This window comes from Ambystoma mexicanum, chromosome 5p (genome assembly GCF_040938575.1).
Source record: "Ambystoma mexicanum isolate Mex_15411 chromosome 5p, UKY_AmexF1_1, whole genome shotgun sequence".
In the NCBI taxonomy this organism is placed as follows: domain Eukaryota; kingdom Metazoa; phylum Chordata; class Amphibia; order Caudata; family Ambystomatidae; genus Ambystoma; species Ambystoma mexicanum.
The window spans coordinates 607789614-607810074 of NC_090930.1; positions in this window are offsets into that span (position 1 = coordinate 607789614).

The window sequence follows — 20461 nt, forward strand, 5'->3', positions numbered from 1 at the left end:
ATTAAAAAGGTTTATTTGAAAAATTAAACAATAGATATATATATCACACTTTTATAAATAAATTGATAATTGATAGCACACTTGTGAATATGAGCAGTAATCAGCAATAGGTAATCCTACAGTAGCACAGTTCCTGGTTACTTATGAATAAGAACAGAGGACTAAGGTAGCAGAGAATGCTTTATATGGTTCAAGGAAATGCAAGGTGGGACAGAATGCAACACAGAAATAATTTGATATGATTTCAACAAGAGATAATGTGATCACTTTTTCTTTTGACAATTCACTCCCCCCTTTATGCAATATAAGGAAATGGAAGGCGAGCACACAATCTTCAAGAATACCAACAACAATGCAATACAAAGTACTTTAAATGTGGTATGCAAAGAAGGGAAAATATGCTTAAAATGATTTTAATTCCCTATAAGAGATTCAGGGTGGGTGATAGCTACTTCAAATTAGTTCCGGATCACATTATCAATGCTCTATGAATGATTGTCAGGTTGCAAACGAATTTCAGCAAAGGAAAGCAAGAAGCTGCTATTTTGACACGTGAAGAAATTTGAGCCAAATCGCAAATCGCGGCACTTTTTCCGAGTGTGTCGAGCGCGATTATGGAAAAAGTATAATGAATAGAGCCTACAATCTCAGATTTAAAATGAAAGTTAAATCTCGCTTCTAGCACAAACAGTTCAAGAGTTACGGACGATTTTATGAAGGTGGTTTTTCAGAAATGAAAGTAAAGCTCAGAATGACAGATGACAGTTTTGCAGCTTTGAATCAACAGGTGGGACACAATTTCTATGATGGAGTTCTCAATAGGTTAAAACAGTTTGAATTAGATTATTTTAAACTAAGAGATTGGTTTTGCACAGTTCTGGCTGAGTACTCACACGATATTTTGGACAGGAATGCGACTTCGTCACGGATCTGGTCAACAGGTTGGACTGGACTTCTGGGTGGTTTCTGGTACTGTTTCTCTGGTTCCGGATCTCTGGTTCTGGTCTGGTCTGGTCGGGGTCTCTGGTTCTGCTCACAGCGATCTGGTCTGGGTCCGGTCTGCGGTTCTGGATACAGCTCTGCTTTCTGGGTGTTTCTGGCACAGGATTCTATGCCAGGATCCGACAGCTCAGCCCGGCTGTTTGAATCATTTGCAAATGATTTTGAGGCCTGCTGAAAAGGATTCTGCTTGTGGATTCAGGCCTCTCTGCTACAAGTTCTGGAGTCTGGATTCAAAGTTCTGGTCTCTGGAGATTGATGGATTTGAAGTCTGGACTCTCCCGGCAAAGCGTCCCGCAAGAAAGTGGAAAGTGAATGTCCCTACCTGGATTCCAGTGGCTCTTTTTATGTCTTTTGAAAATGGGTGTGGATGCTAACTTTCTTTGCCCAACCCACTCACGATTTGATAGGTCAAGGATTTCTCTTGCACTGATTTGAGAAGGGAAGTGAGTCAGAGTGATGAGGTAGGTTTATGGTCAGAGGATCCTCCCCTTGTCAAATTGCACACAAATCTATATCTGATCCAAATACCTATTTATCTATGTACCATTTTTCTAATATTATATGTCCAGTTACCATATTTTCTGTAGCACCAAACCATCCGATCCCTGTCTTTGTAAGATGTTGTGCCCACTTTTGACAGAATTCTGCCCTTTTCATCCAGATAACGACCTCTAACCTTTCCCAGATTTTACACAAATGTGCACAAGGGATATGGGTTTCAGATGATAAAGTGACCGATTTTTAACATGCATACATTTGGAGTAACAACCTTACTGCTACTAATCCCCAGAACATACCACAGAGTCCTGACACCTCTTAAAATGTGCACAGAAAAATCACAAGAATGATGATATTATTTATATAATGTTTACAAGTCCGCACTATGAATAATCCATCTTTTTAAAATTATGCTCTGGCCCCAAAGGGGTGTGGTTTTCCAAAGCACATGGTGGAATTTCTGGTTTGTCCACTTCCCCCAAGCTCAGCTTGCTCACAGAGGCAGTTCTCCTCCCACTTCTCCCAAGAGTCAGCTATTTTACGACCCCCCCAATATAACATTTGCCTGAGCCCAAGACAGTGCTTTGTTCAGTTTCCTGCAGTCCACAGGTGCCACTCCCCTAATTAAATCAGAGAGGTGTCATCTCCTTTTGGCAGGGGCAGCAGAATGCAACCAGGCCTGGGAACACAGCTGCTGATCAAGTTTCAAATCCTGTCGGGGGTAGTTGTCAGGCAAAATTCAATCTCTTTAAGCCAGGCTTCAGCTAAATGTCACTTTGGTTCCCAGTTTTCTACATTCAAACCAAACTTGCAATTTTTACACATGCAGCTAGAACACTGATTCTAAGTTCAAAACTGTGATATTTAAACAATTGCAACCTATGTGACACTCAAAAGTAGGTCACTCATTTATTCTAAACATTTCGATTTTAGTGGCTTTAAACCCAAATTCACTTAAGCTGCTGACATCCCCAGCTATTTTCAATACATACATTAGACAATTACTTCCTTCAAGTCATTTCAGAATATAGTTTTTCATTGTATCCACCTCTTAGTAAGTCTTTTTTTGGCCTGGCTTGGTTCATTTGTTCAGTTTTACACAAGTGTCTGGCGGTTTTAAAAAGCCGGCTTTCTGGTAGTGGTGAGCACCAGTATTGCACCCCTTTTTGACATTAATAACAACAGATTTTGAACAGCACCATATTCCTTAGCACTGATTTCGCTCATGGTGCTTCTGGCCCCTCACGTTCACACTGGTGGGTGGCAGGTCAGGTGACCATTTTTTTGTGCTCAAAGACTGCGCGGTTCTCCAGGATTCTGGCGCAAATGTGGGCTTTTCCGCCCTCTTGGATTTCCTAAGCCCACAGCACAAAGTGTTGCAGCATAATAGTCCAATAGTCCAAACATGGGTCAGGACACCCAACACAATACACAGAGCAGACTGTATCAATGCACAAGGAGGAGGCATGGCTATCATTGCCAAAGATAGTTTGAATTTGAGAACATGCACTATGGACCCTATAGAGGGTTACGAAATGCTTCACCTTAAAAGCCTAACAGATCCCAAAACAACATTTAAATTCCTCATCATCTGCCGAGCCCCTAACAAACCCAGCCACCCAGAATCAGAATTCCCATTGCTAATCACTCCCTCTCTCAAACCCAAGACTAAGTTCATAATCCTAGGCGATATAAACTTAGATTTCAATGACCCTCACGATCTTAAAACAAGTGCATTTTGCACGGCAATGCAAGACATGAAATTCACCCAACTGGTGACCAAATCCACCCATGATGAAGGACGAATCCTGGACTGGGTCCTGACCCTCAATGTCAGCTTAACCATTGACGCTATCACAGCTATCAACTGGTCTGACCATCCCCTTATTTGTTTCTCGCTATCGACATTAGAGAAACACTCCCCTCTTACGATTCCTATCAATCCCATAGAAACCAGAAACACACGCAACCTCACAGTCGAGAGCCTCGCTCCAGCGCTGGCAGAAGCCCTCTCTGCCACAATACTCACAGACCCAATGGCTGAGCCCAGTGGCATTGCCAGAGCCTACTACAATGGGCTAAAAAATACCATTGGTCGTGTAGCCCCCCTCAGAACTAAGATACCTTGCCCAATCAAATGCACTTACTTCTGGTTTAACCAAGAACTGATTACCTTACGACGGCACAAAAGAGCATTAGAACATGCTCGCAAGAAATCACCCAGCAAAGAGTCGTCAATTTCACTTCAAGAAGTAATCAAAAATTACAAAAAAATCTGTCATTGAGCCAATTACTAATGCAGCCTCTAACTCTAAAGAGCTCTTACGATCTTACGAAAAAACCTGATTCTCACTATGAATACCATGCCGGCCAGTAAAGAATGGTGTGAGACTATTCAGAATGAGCTGACTGCCAAAATAGCCAAGCTACAAGACAAAATCCTAGCCAAACAAAAACTCTTAGCCAATAACATGTCCTTAAAATTACCCCAGGACCCAAAGACAGGCAATCTAGAACCTCAATTCAAGTTTGCTCAGGTCAACCAAGCTCAAGTCCAGGAGGTTATGGCTGGGCTCAAACCTTCGAATTGCAAAGCAGACTGCTCTCCAGCTAAACTAATCAAACAATGCACCTCATCACTCTCCCCCATCATAACAAATTTTGTTAATGCCTCTTTCAGAACAAATTCTGTCCCCACCAGCATCAAGGAAGCGTGGGTAACACCACTCCTAAAAAAACCTTCACTAGATCCTTCAGTGCCTACCAACTACCGCCCTTTCTGTTGAAAATAATAGACAAAATTGCACACACCCAAATCCATCCAAACTTTGAAGTTAACAACTTATTAGGAACCAGACAATCTGGCTTTGGGCCCAACCATACCACGGAAACAGCTCTACTGGATTTAAAAATCCAGATGGATGCCATCAGAGATTCAGGCAACCTCTGCATCCTACTTCTATTAGACTTATCAGCTGCCTTTGACCTGGTAGACCATGATAAGCTATGGCAGAAAACTTTCATCTCTGTTAAAAAGAGGATACAGATAAATAGTTATAGTACACCAACTGGTGTCTAACTGCAACCATAGCACTACCACTTCCGAAAAGCAAAACACATACACCATTTCAATCCCTCCTACTGCAACAGTGCTTATAACAGAAAGACCACATAGGTGTGTACCTTAAACATGTGTGTAAGTACTGCACACTTCCATGAAACATTGTGTGCCACGTAACATCGAATAAAGGTACTTGGGTTATTTTTTTAATCCTGCATGGATTTTTTTTTTTTCGCAGACCCAATGATTATGCAACCAAACACAGGAACTGAGCACATTGCACAGCACACTTGTTTGAAGCATACTACTTGTAATGTACTAATTATGAGGGTCCACAAAGTACATGAATGTCTGAAATTGCGTACAATACAACATTCAGAAGTACCTTCCCTAACATGTTATGTTTTTTTATTTTTTTAATCACAGACAATGAAACAAAGATTTTTCCTGCATTTCCACATGCAACAAAAGAAATGTGTGCCTGCGGTACCACAATATTCAAATATGCTGTTTCCACTTCAATGGTATTCTGTCACTGTGTTCCAAAAAGAGATACAGTGCCTCAACAATATATACAGTGATTATACGCTTATTGGTGCCATGCTTCTTTGTAATGGCCAAATTGCATACCTATAAACATGGTTGTGCAATGCTAATGCCAGTGTACACATTCTTCAGTGCATGGCCATATTATGCTGCAATGGTTGTGGCCAGCCCCTAGACTCTTGAGTGCATGGCCTCTGCACCCAAGAGTCTAGGGCCTGGCCACAACCACCGAAGCATAATACAGCCATGCACCCAAGAATCTGGCCAGTGGCCACAACCAACACACATAGTCCAGACACAGAGTCTCTATCCACGTCTGTACACATACTATTACTCTTCTTGCAACCAGTGGGCAGACTATAATGCACCCAAAAGTCTAGGAGCAGCCTACAAGCATCACAACATAATACAGCCATGGACCGAAGACTTTGGGGACAGGCCAAAACCATTGCAACATAATGCACCCATGCACCCAAGAATCTGACCAGTGCCCACAACCCACGCACACAATCCAGGCACCCGAGGCCCTGTCCACTTATGTACACATAATAGTACAGTGCTTACAACTAATGGGAAGCCTCTAATGCACACAAGAGTCTAGTGGCTGGCCACAACCACCACAAAATAATACCACCACAGCATAATACAGCCATGCACCCAAGACGTTGGCCAGTGGGCACAACCCATAGACATAGACCAGCCATCCATGGCCCTCTGCACTTCTCTACACATACTATTACAGTACTTACAGCCAGTGGGCAGACTCTTGGGTACACAAGTCTAATGGCTGGCCACAACCACCACAGTACAATACAGCCATGCACCCAAGAATCTTCCCAGTGGCCACAACCCACACACATAAGGCAACCACATGAGGCCCTGTCCACTTCGGTACACATACTATTACAGTACTTGCAAACTGCTGTGGCACAACATAGTCTTCTTCCACCTAAACAAATACATCATATGAACCATCTTCCACTTCCCCACCCTTTCCAGCCCCTCTTCCCAACAACAAATACCCCAAAACATATTTCCCAGCCCTGTTTGCCGCCACGCTATCCGCCGAAACAACATGGCGGGCGTTTTGGAAAAATTTGATGCATATCACGCTTCCATTCAGCCAATCAGCAGGCGAGTCATGTGTCCGCGGACATCACACAGACATCACACAGCCCTCCAGACCAATCAGAGCCCTGGTTGCAGCAAAAACAGGGAAATGGGTCCGCAGCGGACCCAGATAACACTCATTTGTCGGCACCTACATTATGACTGTTTAAAAAAAAATACTGGATGGATTTACACCAAATTTACAAAACTTTCCGCGGCTCCTGCCGCACATTTGGTGAAAATCCATCCAGCGGTTTGGCTGTAGGCGTGAGCACAAATGTTTTCAATTGTGTCTATGAAAAAAACACATTTTTGGGACCCCCCTATAACTTTGCCCCCCATGACAAAACTTCAACAAACTTACCAGATTCAGAGCGGGCCACATACTTTTTCTGCAAGGGAGGGAGCAAAGTTATAAGCTACCCAAAAAGTGCTCTATGAGTTGAGCAACTTAACCACAACTACACGACCGCTACCACAGGCTGTGTAATTAAATCAAATCTCTTTCCTGAGTCAGGAATTTATAAAACATTGGTGGTCTTGGCTCCAGGAAAACAAGTCAAATGGCAGAGAGATAAGACACTCGTAACCCCCTCCATTTCGCTAGACTTTCAGGTGATGATCTCCTCAGACTCCCTTCGCTTGGGATTATACAGTGCTATGTTAAGAAAATCGCAGGACCAATAACAACAAACCAGTAAAAACAAAAAGGCACACAGTAACCAATTGAAACACACGTACATTAAAAACAAACTAATCAGTAATAATGAACACATTTAAGAAAAAAGTAACATTGAATAAATGAGTCCCAGTATTTTAAATTTTAAACATTAATTTCTTTACAATTATCCAATTTATTTATTTAATTGTTTTTTATAACGCACCTAATACCGTACCTGAGTTTGGTTTGTAAGAATGGATCTGGGATTTGAACCTCTGTTGCTCTGCGTGGTCTTGCTTCCCGACCAGCACGCTGTCCCTGTAATATCCTCTGTTCATTTTAAACAGTCATGTTAAACGGAGACTACTACGAGCACCATTGAGCTATGCCTTAAACAACACATTGGTCTTCATAATTACCTTGACTATCTGGAAAAAAGGGTGCCGGTAAGCGTACCGGCACCCTTGGTTCCGGACTGACAAATTACAAGTTTGCCAGCCGGGGGTGCTGCGCCCGACAGGTCTGACCCTGCCGTGTGCAGTGGTAATGGTAGGCAGATTGATCTCAGAAGCACCTGCACCGTTAACTGTAAAAGCAAAAAGAGAATATCGAGGCTGAGTACCACAAAAGGAAATACACCAAACACGGGCTTACAAAGATACACAGATCTTTATTCTACAACTGAACAGTTTTCAAAGGAACAAAGTATCAGATAGCTATCTGGCCCTCAGTACATCACAGCGAATACAAGCCCTTTCGGTGTGAGAAGTGAGTGGGGCTGTACATCATAACACTCACTCTTTTTATACAATTCTCTAACATGATGTCCAGCCCATCTACAGGTTAATCATTCCTCAGGCTAGGGGTTCGTGTCGCGTTCACTTCTAATTTATTCACCTATATGCATATGGATTATTCCTAGTTTATACACAAATAAGTCACTAAGGCAGCAGTGTACCTTTGGATTTAACATTAAGCATTCGTACATGTTTTATACAATGCATTTCTACAAGTGTTCACATTCAGTATTTAAACAACATTGTACTTAATATATGCTCGCGGATCGGTTTTGTTGTCACAGGTAATCCTTGATCTACAGGTCAACGAAGGACAAGGTCTCCTTACATGACCCTAACATTTGGCCTGCGGGCAGTTTAGGCATTAATTTACATGTAGAGGTCAGGACGGACAAGTTACAAACAGAAGAACACTGTCCACCATTTTAGAACACAGGGTGACTTTGGAGTGAGAATCAAAAGGGCGGATGAACCTAAAATGGTGGTTAAATCGATCTAAGGTCGGAACCTTGCAACACGGATTTCTTCACAGAGCGACTGGGTTTAGGCCAATTTATACAATAAAGGAAACACAATATAATATCCCGTTTAACAAACAACCTATTGGACTCCAGGTACCTAGCTTGCCAGTTCAATGGGACTTGTAATGCCCCAGTGGGCCCGGCTAGGTAGGTACCAATAAAATGTCACTAGTCCGGCGACAACCCGCTAATGACACCCTTTGCCCTGTAAGCAAGAGAAAATATTGCAACAAATAACAATTAATTTCCAAAAATAGTTTTTTTTTTGTTTTTTTTAAAGAGACCTTAAGCACTTTTCTTAAAATTATTATTTAATGCATGACGAAACAATCATCCAATTTATCCGTCGTCAATGCGTCTTTTTAATCGCTGAACCTTCATGGTTGGGATGAGTGCTGTACAATAAGGAGAGAAAAAAAAAGAATGCGGTCAAGGTTTAAAAATAGGTTGACAAGGCAAGAGCATTAACGCCTGGAGGTGTCACGCTGCCATTTGTAGCACTTAGAAAATAACCGGCGGCGGCAAGAGCGAGTTTTGATCCGTACTGGAACATTTTTAGTTTATACTGTTGAACAAGTATGAAATGGAATTGGGAGAGATAAAATATGCTTCGAAGTTCATATTGAAAAATGAACTCCGAACAGTGGGAAGTTGCACACATAAGTGTGTGTTCTAACTTTCACTAGTCGCACATAATTGTGCAATTAACTGCTGCAAATTTACAAAGACATTTGGAGAAAGTCTTGCAAAGGGCATTAGCTGCATTTTTTCAGCTGAGGCAGGTCTCAAAGTGATTGAGTGGGGTGTGTCTATGGAAAACTGTTGCAAACTGAAAACGTAATAGTGTGCTTGCAAATTGCTTGGTATTTAAAGCTGCAGACGAGCCCATGCATTGTACAGATGTAGGGTCTTTGTTAGGATTGCGAGGCGCAAATGCATCGTGTGAGGAGGCGATCTACAGAAATAAATGCTAGCATGGATTTACAGTGCAAAGAAAACAGGATTGCACTTGACACGTCCACAATACGACCCTAGTGCAAACCAAGGACCCACCGAAATAGACCGCTTTGTGCAGAATGTGACCCGTGACACCCGATTCAGTGAAATAGCTCCAAATTGCATGGTGAGCACTCACAATTACTTGCACCCATACCAACCATAAACAGTCCCAGGAGTGCCACAAATACGCACACCCCAAATGCAGTGTGCACCTACTCTCACTATTCCTACACCCTGTGCACCCACCAAACTGAGCTCCCACATGCAAAGTGCACCCACTATTCCTGCTCCTTGTACAACCACCAATCTGAGCCCCCCATGCAATTATGCCTATACCCAATCTCTCCGCGCCCTGTACACCCACCAATCTGAGCCTCCACATGCAAAGTGCACCTACACCCACAATTCCTGCTCCTTGTACAACCACCAATGTGAGCCCCCATACAAGTGTGCCTAAAACCAGTCTCCCCAAACATTGTACATGTGTGTTATAAATGACATCATATATCATATCATAAATTACATATATCACACCCTGTACAGCCACCAATCTGGGCCCCCCACATGCAAAGTGCACTTACACTCACTAATCATACTCACTGTACAGCCACCAATCACCACACCACACACATGATCCCACACCCACACATCCCCCTCAAAGGACTAGCACAGACAAGGTGCACTTTAGATCCCCACAGCCCTGTCCCTATGCATCCCCCTGAAATAAAATAATAGGGCACATGGTTCACTCATAAACATCACTTTGCTGTCTCCATCAGTACCCACTTTGTCGGGGCACAATGGTGGATGAGAACTTTCTACTTCAGGTAGCAGTTGTGTGGTGCATCTGGCAGATGTCCCCCCTGCACCTGTATGTGTGCAACAGGAGGCAGTAAGCCAACCACTCCACACCTGGCTTGGGTGCCCCCCGTGCAGGCCTCGCCCAATTGCCCTGAGGCCAGAGTGATGCTGAAGTGAGACTGGAAGATGTGGTCCCAGGGCAAGAGCTGGCTGGGCACTGTGAGGTGAACCATGACACACTGTGTCATCAATCCAGACCATTGGGCACCCACCAAGCTGAGCAAAATGGCCAGAGTGGAATGTGAGTCACAACAAAGCCCAGCAGCTTGATGCACAGACGTGGAGAAGGCAGTGAGGGTGGGACACGGGGCCTGGACCGGACTGCACCAGGCAGGGTCCACCTGGGTCTGAACCTCACAAGAACTCAGCCCTGTTCCCAAATTCCCAAACCTCTCCATTTCAGTACTCAGTCCAATACCCCATCAAAATCCACCAGAAACGTCACCCCCTCCAGTGTTTAACCACAACGCCCTACTGTATCTTTTGGAGGGACATTGTGCACACATCATTCAAACAACAACCTGTAGGTGGTGTGTACAAAATGAGTGACCACAATAGTTGACACAGCCCATATTGGGCACTACCTTAATTGCTGAAAGTGACACGATATGGCCTGTGTAACTACTGGTTTACCATAACACACCTCCCATGGAAATTTACTGCACATGGCCTGCTTCTCCAAATATGTCAAAGGAATACCACATGCTTGTACCTGTACATCCACAGGAATGTGTCATTTCACCATCCCTAGAAGTGGGAGGGTTCAGTGGCCATCACATCCCCACTCACCCTTGTACACCGGTTGTTCTGATCCAAATCCTACACAGATGTGTCTCCCATGATGTATGCCATGGATAAATCAATGTCTTCAATCAACTGAGGAACCTGTGATGCTGTTGAGACACATTCAACTGAAGCACATATACAGCTACAAACACCATTATGCACACACTGCTGACCATGGCCTGACAAGAGCAGAGGAAACACAGCATCCTGTATAGCATCAGCAGCACTGACTGCAGGGCTTGTCTGTGTTGTGGCAACACCGGATGCGTGAAGCCCTGTAACCGATGGGCCTGGGACAGTGCTAAGAGCCGACTCCACCACTGTGTCCTGCACAACCTCCTGTTCCAGTCCCATGTCTGCAGCCTGCACATCCGACGATGCACCCCTTCCAGACACCATGGACACGTCCACAATTGCACCCTCCCCCTCCACCATACCTGACCCTGACACCCCAAATGGCACCACCATGGTGATGTCCTGTCTGCCGGGAGGGTGGAATGTCCCTGCCCTTCTGCCCCTGAGGACTCACCATCAATTACCATGGGAATGTCCTGCATGTAATCAACAGCGACATCTGAAGATGTCCCCTCGCTACCACCTGAGCAGCCTCCTGGAATGCCTTGGCCTAGCAACTTTCTCCGCCTCTGAACTGGTCTCATCGCCTGCATGCAACACTGGTTGAAATGGGAGAGAGGAGAGGCAGTTCAGAATTTGTGTGTACACATGTGCATGTCCGAAGATTGCCAAGGTACCATGCCACCATCTCACATACAAATTCCACTGCCTCATCACATCACGACTCCAATGAATCATCTTGATATGTACGCCCGTAATACAAGATGATTTCTCTATCAATTTCGTTCATGATTTTGCATAGAATGAGCAGTCACCCCTCCAAGGGCACACTAGTTACCAGGGTCAATTTGGCACATTAATGGGACATACATGGGGACTGTAGCATATTGGCAAGACACACAGCCATCATCATTGCACTATAAACACCAATGTACCTCACCCTCCACTGACCAATGGCCCTCCTCCAGCTTTCAACAATGGTACTTGGTCAGTTGAACAATGGAACTGGCAGACACCCTGCTTCCCTCCCTAAACTCCCAAAAGCCTCAAGGCGAATCAACGTTCCATCACCCATCTCAATCAATGCCCAGCCAAGGCTCAAACCCCCCTCACACGTATCACATCAGCCACCAACAGACAATGCCACTGCACTAGAGGAGTCACCCCAGCCCTCAAATCCCCAAAAAGCAGACACACATCCTACAACAGAGATGGCGGAAGGGTCCCTCACCCCGGAATCGGACCACATATATCCATCAGTCCAAAGACAAATGGGAAGCAAACCTGAAGGTTGAAGATCCCTTGACCTGTAAATGATGACCCAGCACCATTGACACCATCACGTAGCTCCTCAAGGCCATAGCGGAATACAAAGACCATCTTTGCATGCCCGCCTAATGCCCTCCCACCCATAGGACACATACAGTGTCTAACCTTGCTTGCACCATGGACACAGCACATATAAGCCATGTCAATGGCACAAGAATAAAATGGCATGCCACATTATATTAAACTGCATTGCCATGTACAGTGACCAGGCTCTTCCCAAAATCAGTAAAATAAAGGGAGTCGGAAGAGTTTATGGGTGGAACATTTGAGTATTTTGAGGTGGGAGTTGAATGTCATCAGGAGGTAATTAAGCCTTCTGAAGATGAGTGTGTAATGAGAGTTTTGACTGTGAGAAGGCTGAGGCGAGGAAGGGGTTGAATATCTTAGGAAAGTTAATCAGGTAGAGGTAGCCCCAAAGGTAATGTACTGCTGAAGTTTAAGGTTGCAGTTGAGGAGAACTCGCAAGTTGCAAACCCTTGAGAGAGTTTTTGGTTTTTCAGCTGGCAAGGAGCTAGAATAAGGGAAGAGGGGTGTCACGTTGAGAATTGGATTATGCTCTAGAGAGTGGAATGCTGTCCAGTCATTGAGAGTTAAAGGACAATTAGAGATACAAGTCGAAAGATTTGGTGGGACGGAGGAGAAGACAATGAAGATATGTATTTCAATTGCAAATGATCATGATACAAACTGAAGGTGGATATCATCCTGGCAACAGGGTAGCAGTAGTGTTTTAAAGAGGAATGAAGCAAGTATATATATGTTTTTTAGAGATTGCACGTGACAGGTCATAAACTTAGGAGGGAATACTGAAGAGGTAGTGTTCAAATGCCAGCAATATCAGTGTGTATAGAATAAAACAGGTGGATGACAACATCAAATGCAATAGAGAAGTGAAGGAGGATGAGCATCTGGATTGATAAAGAATGATAAGGAAGGTAGAGACGTGGTTGTTCTTTATTTCATCAGAGTTTTGAATTCAAAATATTGGTTGGTGAGGTTTACTGAGGTTAGTGTATCCCAAATACAAATGTCTCTACCTTATCATTAAACATTACTTGAATGTGTCATGTTTGTGTATGTTAGAATAGTTGGTGAGCAGCTAGAAAAGGCAATATTTGTCCCAGTACTTGCATACAGCAGATGAGGGTTATTATCAAGATGGGAAAGTTGATTCCTACCTTGAAACATGTGTGGGTGATCCCTGAAGCCAACCAGAGGTGCTAACTCCTTGGTTAACGGAGGAGCAGAGACATTGGCTTGAGCAGGAAAGGTGTTGGTGACACAAACACAGCGTTGGTGAGAGATAACAACTGCCCCAACCTGGTGAGCAGAAAGTAGGAAAGGATAAGATTATAGGATTAGGGGAGGGGAAAAGAAGGGGGCAGAGAGATAGCAGCAAAGAAAGTGTGTTTCTACTCCAGCTAGATTTATAGTAGAATTATTTTCACAGTCCTCAGAAGATTGAAAAGAGGATGATGAAGAGGAACCCCTCACTGTTCACACCAGAACAAAATTCAACCCACTAGGGAAAAAGGCCCAGCACACCTCTTGCAAGGAGAGCCAGGTTTTATTTCCACAAAAATAAAGATGTGTCAGCAAAGTACTCTGCTGCCATAGAACGTTCTGTCAAAATTACACTTTATGAAGCCACACAGCATCATCAGTGATGTAAATTACATAATGTACAAATCCAAATGGCTGGTTAGTGAGACCCTATAGATAGGCTACCTGCTCCATAAGGGATGCCAGGCCATTGGGCCCAGCTCCATCTGTCCATCTTCTTCCACATGGGTACCACTTTATGTGTCATCAGGGATGAAGCTATAATTAATTGGTCATTATGCAAAGAAAAACAATTCATGCTCTATCTCTCACCTGAAGTGCACTTGATACTGCAGAAAAGGGCTAAGAGGATACTTTGAGGTAATTGCATCTAACAGACAACAGCTCGATTTCAGACACGTCAGCGCCCGTCCAAAGCTTCCCACCCTTGTTTTAGAATTGCTGTTTGCCCCTACCGGCACCTCGCAACACAAATCACGTGACCTATGGTGATGGCAACTACTCCCTGCTTTCTGATCTTTCTTGATCGATTGACAGTCTAATAATTGTATGTTTGGTGGTCTGGGGCTGACCAGTACCTTGGAATGATGGGGGTCTTTGGATAGGGGCATCTGGGCGCTATTACTTAGAGATGGAATGGGAAAGGTTGGAGGCTTGTGCCCTCCTTCTTGTGGGATCACTTTTTGCAGAGAGCTCTCAGGGAACATTCCTTCTGGGATACCAATGCTGACAACATGAGACAATGAAGGGTCTATGAATCTCTGCACATCTGGCCTTTCTCACTGATGCACAAGCCATAACCTATTCTGCATGCATATACGTATTTCTATGTGTGTGGCTCAGGCCTGCGGCTCTGGCAATGTGGCTGCTACTATCTAAGATGGTGTTTGATTCCTCATTTACGCTAGAGCTTAAACATCAGCCACCCTCACCACACTATAGCACCTGTCACCACCTTCCCACCCCGGTACCCTCCCCAAATCCCTAGTGCACACTTCCAGGCCTCTGCCTCATCAGAAAGCCTTGGGGCCCCTGAGATGATCGCCTCCCACTCCCTTCCAAACAGTGGTATAATGTGGAGAATTAATTATAATTGAGGATGTACCACAGGTTGAGTACACACTAAAAATCAAAAAATGCAAATCAAAATCCATTTGCTCAAACAGAAAGCAACATACAACACATGTGGCCAAAGCAACTGCTTTGTGTGATTTTCAAAAATGGCACACATGGCCACATAGGCATCACAAGAAAGCTTATTAACCCATCTCCATATGTGAAAATCCAATGAACCCCCCTTGCACCACCAGAAATTTAAAAACTCTAGAAGAGTACTACACAGCAACTGAACAGAATCTGATTAGCCCAATAACAACTGAACAGTCTTCCAACCCCTTATATGGAATGCCCATATGGAAGGCTCCAATAAGGGGCACTAGGACTAATTTTCCACATATGCACTGGCAGAACAGTGTCCGATAGGCATGCATAGGTTCTGTCCATGCACATACGTTCATAATATTAACTACCCGTGGGCAATGAAATTGCCTCATTTGCATGCAGTATCCACGTATAAGTAAATTATTGCCTACTCCAGAAATGCCGTCTGGAAAGGTAACAGTAATATTGCCCAATATCTACAGATAGGAAAGCATACAAACAGGTGTCGTGGGTGAAACATATCCAAAGATAATCAAGGGTGATCTGGTAAATTAATCTAAAAGGCCAATTACTTGTGGCGATCATGTCGAAGGCCCTACAACTGTGAGTGGCTCTGTTGCCAGAATGGGGACATCTATTTGAGAACCCCCCTGCAGGACTCGAACTAAGAGCTGTCATGGGTACAGACAGAGAAATCTGTACCATAGCTCTGGAAAGTGAATGTAAATATGGCTGACTTTCTCGTCTAACAGAAGCTGTTTTATGGTTGTGAAAGAAACCAAATTATTTGTATATTTTTCAAGATCATTTGATGGGTGGCGTAAACCACGCCAGGGGTCATCAAAGCACTGTCCAGCAGGAGAAACAACACATTACAGTACGGATTTTACTGAAGTTTTATATATTAAAACAAGTTCCCTCATCCCAAAAAACAGTACATTTTATCACCTATAATGTGCATACATACACAGTGTAAGAAAGCAATGATATAAAAGGCTTCAGTTCTTGACTAAACCCACTTTACGATGGTGCAGCAGAACAGGCGGGAAGTTGCATACAAAGTACGGAAAATTAATTGTAGCTGGAAATGTCAACAGGCGAGGCATGCTGTCCATGCACAGCAAGATTAAAGGAGACTTGCAGGAGCTCTGCATCAGGTGACATTGTGAATAACAACTGCTACGGATCAGGACCTACCATTATGCAATGGAATCACCTGAGCTTTAAGAGATAACCCTGAATAGAACCAACCTGTCCCCAAATCCCCCTGAGTGGGCCTCACAGCAACCCGAGGTCCAGACCAGCCAAAACTCCCTGTTCTACAGCACCAAACTGGTTGCTCTGGGTTTACTGCACCTGGAACCTGAGGGAAGTTATCAGTGTTGGTTTCTGTGCTCCTCCACCACTTCAAACATGCTTGCACTTTGAACCAACTCAACACTGCATTGTGTCCTAGCCTAAGCTCATCACCTGCTGGACCCTAAGCAACTGCTCAATGCCAGGATCCAACCCGAATCACTGATGAGTCACATGCCCATCAGTTTAGGGCCCGGTGGTTACAACCCAGGTTTGACCCATCTAGCTTTTAAACTACTACCCTATCGACTGCACATTGACACACCCAAGATCACAACTTCGATGACTGTCGCTTGCCAACTGAAACCACTGGTGCATCACTCATTGACCCCTCCCAGCAGCCAAAGTTGACTCAGCCAGGCCAACAGCAAAGCATTCCTGGGACCGCCCAACTTGCCTTCTTGAGAGAAGTCCTTCTAATGCTACTGCACAGAGGAATCGCCTTTGCCCCTAGTCAATGCCCAATTGCTGCTTGGGCAGCGAACCTGCCTGAACTTGATCCTCTTGTACCTAAGTTCAACACCGGGTCTCAATTTGTCAGCCCACCAATCCAGGCATTGTTGACTCTGAACTGATCCCTTGGTTCACTTGGGCCCTTGAGACTGGTTAGGTCATGATCGCTCCTGTTTATATCCAAGATATCCTATTTCTGGCTAGTGATTTTTTTACCGCCCCAGGAACTACACTCAGAGTGCTACTTTCTCCAGTCTGCTGCATCTTCTTTGTTCTTCTGTTCGGGTGGGATTTTGCCCAATAGTCTCTATTTGTTCTAGGTGTAGATGATATGTTTGATTAAAGTATATCTTTTTATCGAACCTTGATTGGAAATTGCCTTTATTTTGGACTGTGATACTGTGTCGTTTGGGTCACCAGAGGTTCACCTTCACACCTCTCATAAAAGCATACCCTTCCCTCAGCCCACATTAGCTCAAAATGCAAAGGAGGTATAGCTCATAACTGTCCCTGTTTTACCTTTATGAATGTGTTGTGTTTTGGTTTGTATAAGGGCTGAGTGGGCCATTTTACCCCTAAACATTGTTGTACGACTTAGTAGCAGAATCCAATTTGTCACAATGGCCCACGTATCTAAAATGGTTACAGCTACACTATAATCTAATGCAGGGGTCCCCAACCTTTTGTACACAATGAGCAAAATTTGGATATCAAATGGAATGGTGAGCAACATCCATTCTTCGACAGAGCATATCGGCACTCACTTGGTGTATAAGTGATTGCAACACAAATTAGAAATGTAATAAGATGTAAGACTGCCAATAGAACATTTTAATTTGTACTACTTAACAGTTATGTAGAACACTTGCCATTCTAGTGAAGTAAATCTGCAAGGCCTTTCTATCTATCTATCTATCTATCTATCTATCTATCTATCTATCTATCTATCTATCTATCTATCTATCTATCTATCTGTTTGTTTGTTTTTATATGGCGCTATATCGCCCGCCGGGCTCAGCGCGCTCACAAAGGCAGACCACATAGTACACAGAAAAGCTACAACTCGGATCTAATATCCTAGGTAAGAGACAGAGTAAACTGTTAGTTCTCTAAGCTGCTCCTTCATTGAACAATCGGGTGTTACGTTGTTTCTTAAACACAGTGAGAGACCCTCTGTTCTTGAGCGCAAGCAGCAGGGAATTCCAGACCATTGGTGCCCAGAAAGTAAAGTTAGTGCCACCTACTCTTTTAAGGGTTTGACGTGGTTGATACAAATCATGATTATTATTAGAACTGAGGTCTCTTCTAATGGGTGTTTTCTCTATCTTACTGGCAAGATAATTCGGTGCAGTGCCACCTACGCATTTATAGACTGTAACTGCGCCTTTAAATTTGGTCCTCTGTTCGACCGGGAGCCAATGTAGCTTCCTCCTAGCTAATGAGATCTTAGAGCGTTGACTCAATCCAAAAACAGCCCTGACCGCTCCATTCTGTATAGTTTGCATTTTTGTGATATTAGTCTTGGAACTGCCCATCAATAGACTATTACAATAGTCTAATTTCGAATTAATAATGGCACCGGCGATCACAGCAAGATTTTGTTGAGTCTGTTATGTGAGTTAGAGTTAAAGGCACAGGTGGATTTTAAATAAGTCGTCTGCCACTTAAATGAGAGATGTGAATCCATATAGATGCCTAATGTTTTTACGTGATCTGATAGGATAATATTGTTATTCATTCTAAAATGTCTGTATAGGTCATCCAATTCTTTTAGCTTTTAGGAGGTACCGACTATTAAAAGTTCATTTATTTCTTTGTTAAGTGCTAATGAGTTTGTCCCCATCATTTTTTTAGAAACCGCAGAACTCCTTGACTCTTTGAGCGTCCTTTTCCTAAATTTCAGTCAGCTCACAGACCAATTGGGCGTCGTCAGTGTAGTTGGTTAAGCGGACACCCGATGCTTACAACATGTTGCACAAGAATTTAAAGAAAATATTAAAGAGCAAAGGGGACAGACAAGACCCCTGGGGGACACTGCACGTCAGCAAGCTTTTAAGTGAGATACAATTCCCTTTTACCACTGCCACTATTCTGGGTCCCAGAAATGATTTAAACCATTTGGCTGCTTTAACTTCATTTGACAATAAGTGGTTGTTTACAGGAAATGTTAAGGAGCTTGAGTGCTCAGTAGGACTGTTTTAGACAGATGGGACCAATCAAGTTGTTCAAAAATATTGTAGGACTAAATAAACATTACCAATACTCCAGGTTCTCGAGCTAAATATTTTTAAGAAATGTAGTGCCAATGTTTGGACAGTAAAATTGGTCACAAATGGAAGAATGATTTTCAGGTGTACTTTAGGATTCTGGCCAGGGATTTTCCAGCGTCTTTCGTGGCAAATGGTGCATTTCTTTGCATACAAGACCAGTAATACTGTTTCTCAGTCATTGATTACTGTATTGTGGACTGTTTTTATTCAGGAATGTTCTGCAGTTTTCCATTTCTGATTGAACAGAGAGTGATCACTATCCACCCGAGGTAATTTTCCAATGGCATGGGGTAGGCACCAAGAAGATGTCTCAGGCAAAGGGGCTGGTTGGCTGTGCCTAAGCTTGACAAGGAGGCTTTGGAAAGACTTACCAATTCACAAGAAATTAAGATATTCTCCTAAAACTGTTAAACAGTACAGAGGCCACAAAGGAAAGTGCCCGTTTGTTTTTTGGTTGAAACTATCTAGCACAGCGCTTTTGGCAAATGGTGTCCCCCAGTTCAGGAGTTCCAGGTTGTATAAAAGTTTGATGTAGAATGTAGAATAATCTCAAATAGAAAATGGATTAATGATTTAATGAGTGATGTGTACACGGCTGGCCAGAAGCAGGTTTCAGAGAAGGGCTTACTAGAGTGGACCACTGCTTCCTTCTGAGAACCATCGTGGAGAAATATGGTAAGGTTAAGGGAGGGAGATTATTTTGGCTTTTTTCAGATTTGGAGAGACCATCTGATTTGATTGATAGACATAACTTGTGGCAAAATTTGCATTTTATTGGGTCCCTAGTTGTTTATTAAATATTATCTGAATGTGACACGCAGACATCTCACCGTCTGTCCCATGTGGAAGATGGGGGAATTAAAGGTCAAACGCAGAGATGTTAGTTGGCACCAATGTATTCCTTTCAGACTTTGGGCCTCATCATGAGCTGGGCGGTAATCCGGCGGTATTACTTCCGAGATACTGCCCGGGCTAATAGCGTTACCGCCAAACCCTCCGATCACAGGTTTGGCGGTAACGGTAATTCCCCATTGGGTCCCGAAAATGGGAATTTTCCCGGCCCACTTACCCCCAGCTGAGAGCTGGGGGTAAATGCAGCCAAACCTGTGATTTGGCAGACCCTTAAATGCGGCGGTAATAGCATTACCGCCGCATTTAAGGGTTACCGCCAAACTCGTGATGAGGCTGTTTGACTCTAGTACTTCTCTTAGAAAAGTTAACCCACCCGCTCTGAAGGATACATTTTATAGCACACTTCTTTATGCTGCTGACACAGCCATTTTGGCTCAACGCCGGCAGGTCTGTAACAGGGCCTGCTATAAACTAATATTTGGGAACTATAGTTTTAAATGAAATATGACCAAATTATGTTGTTCGGGAAAAAGGTGACACCTTGTAGTTTTTTTTTTTTA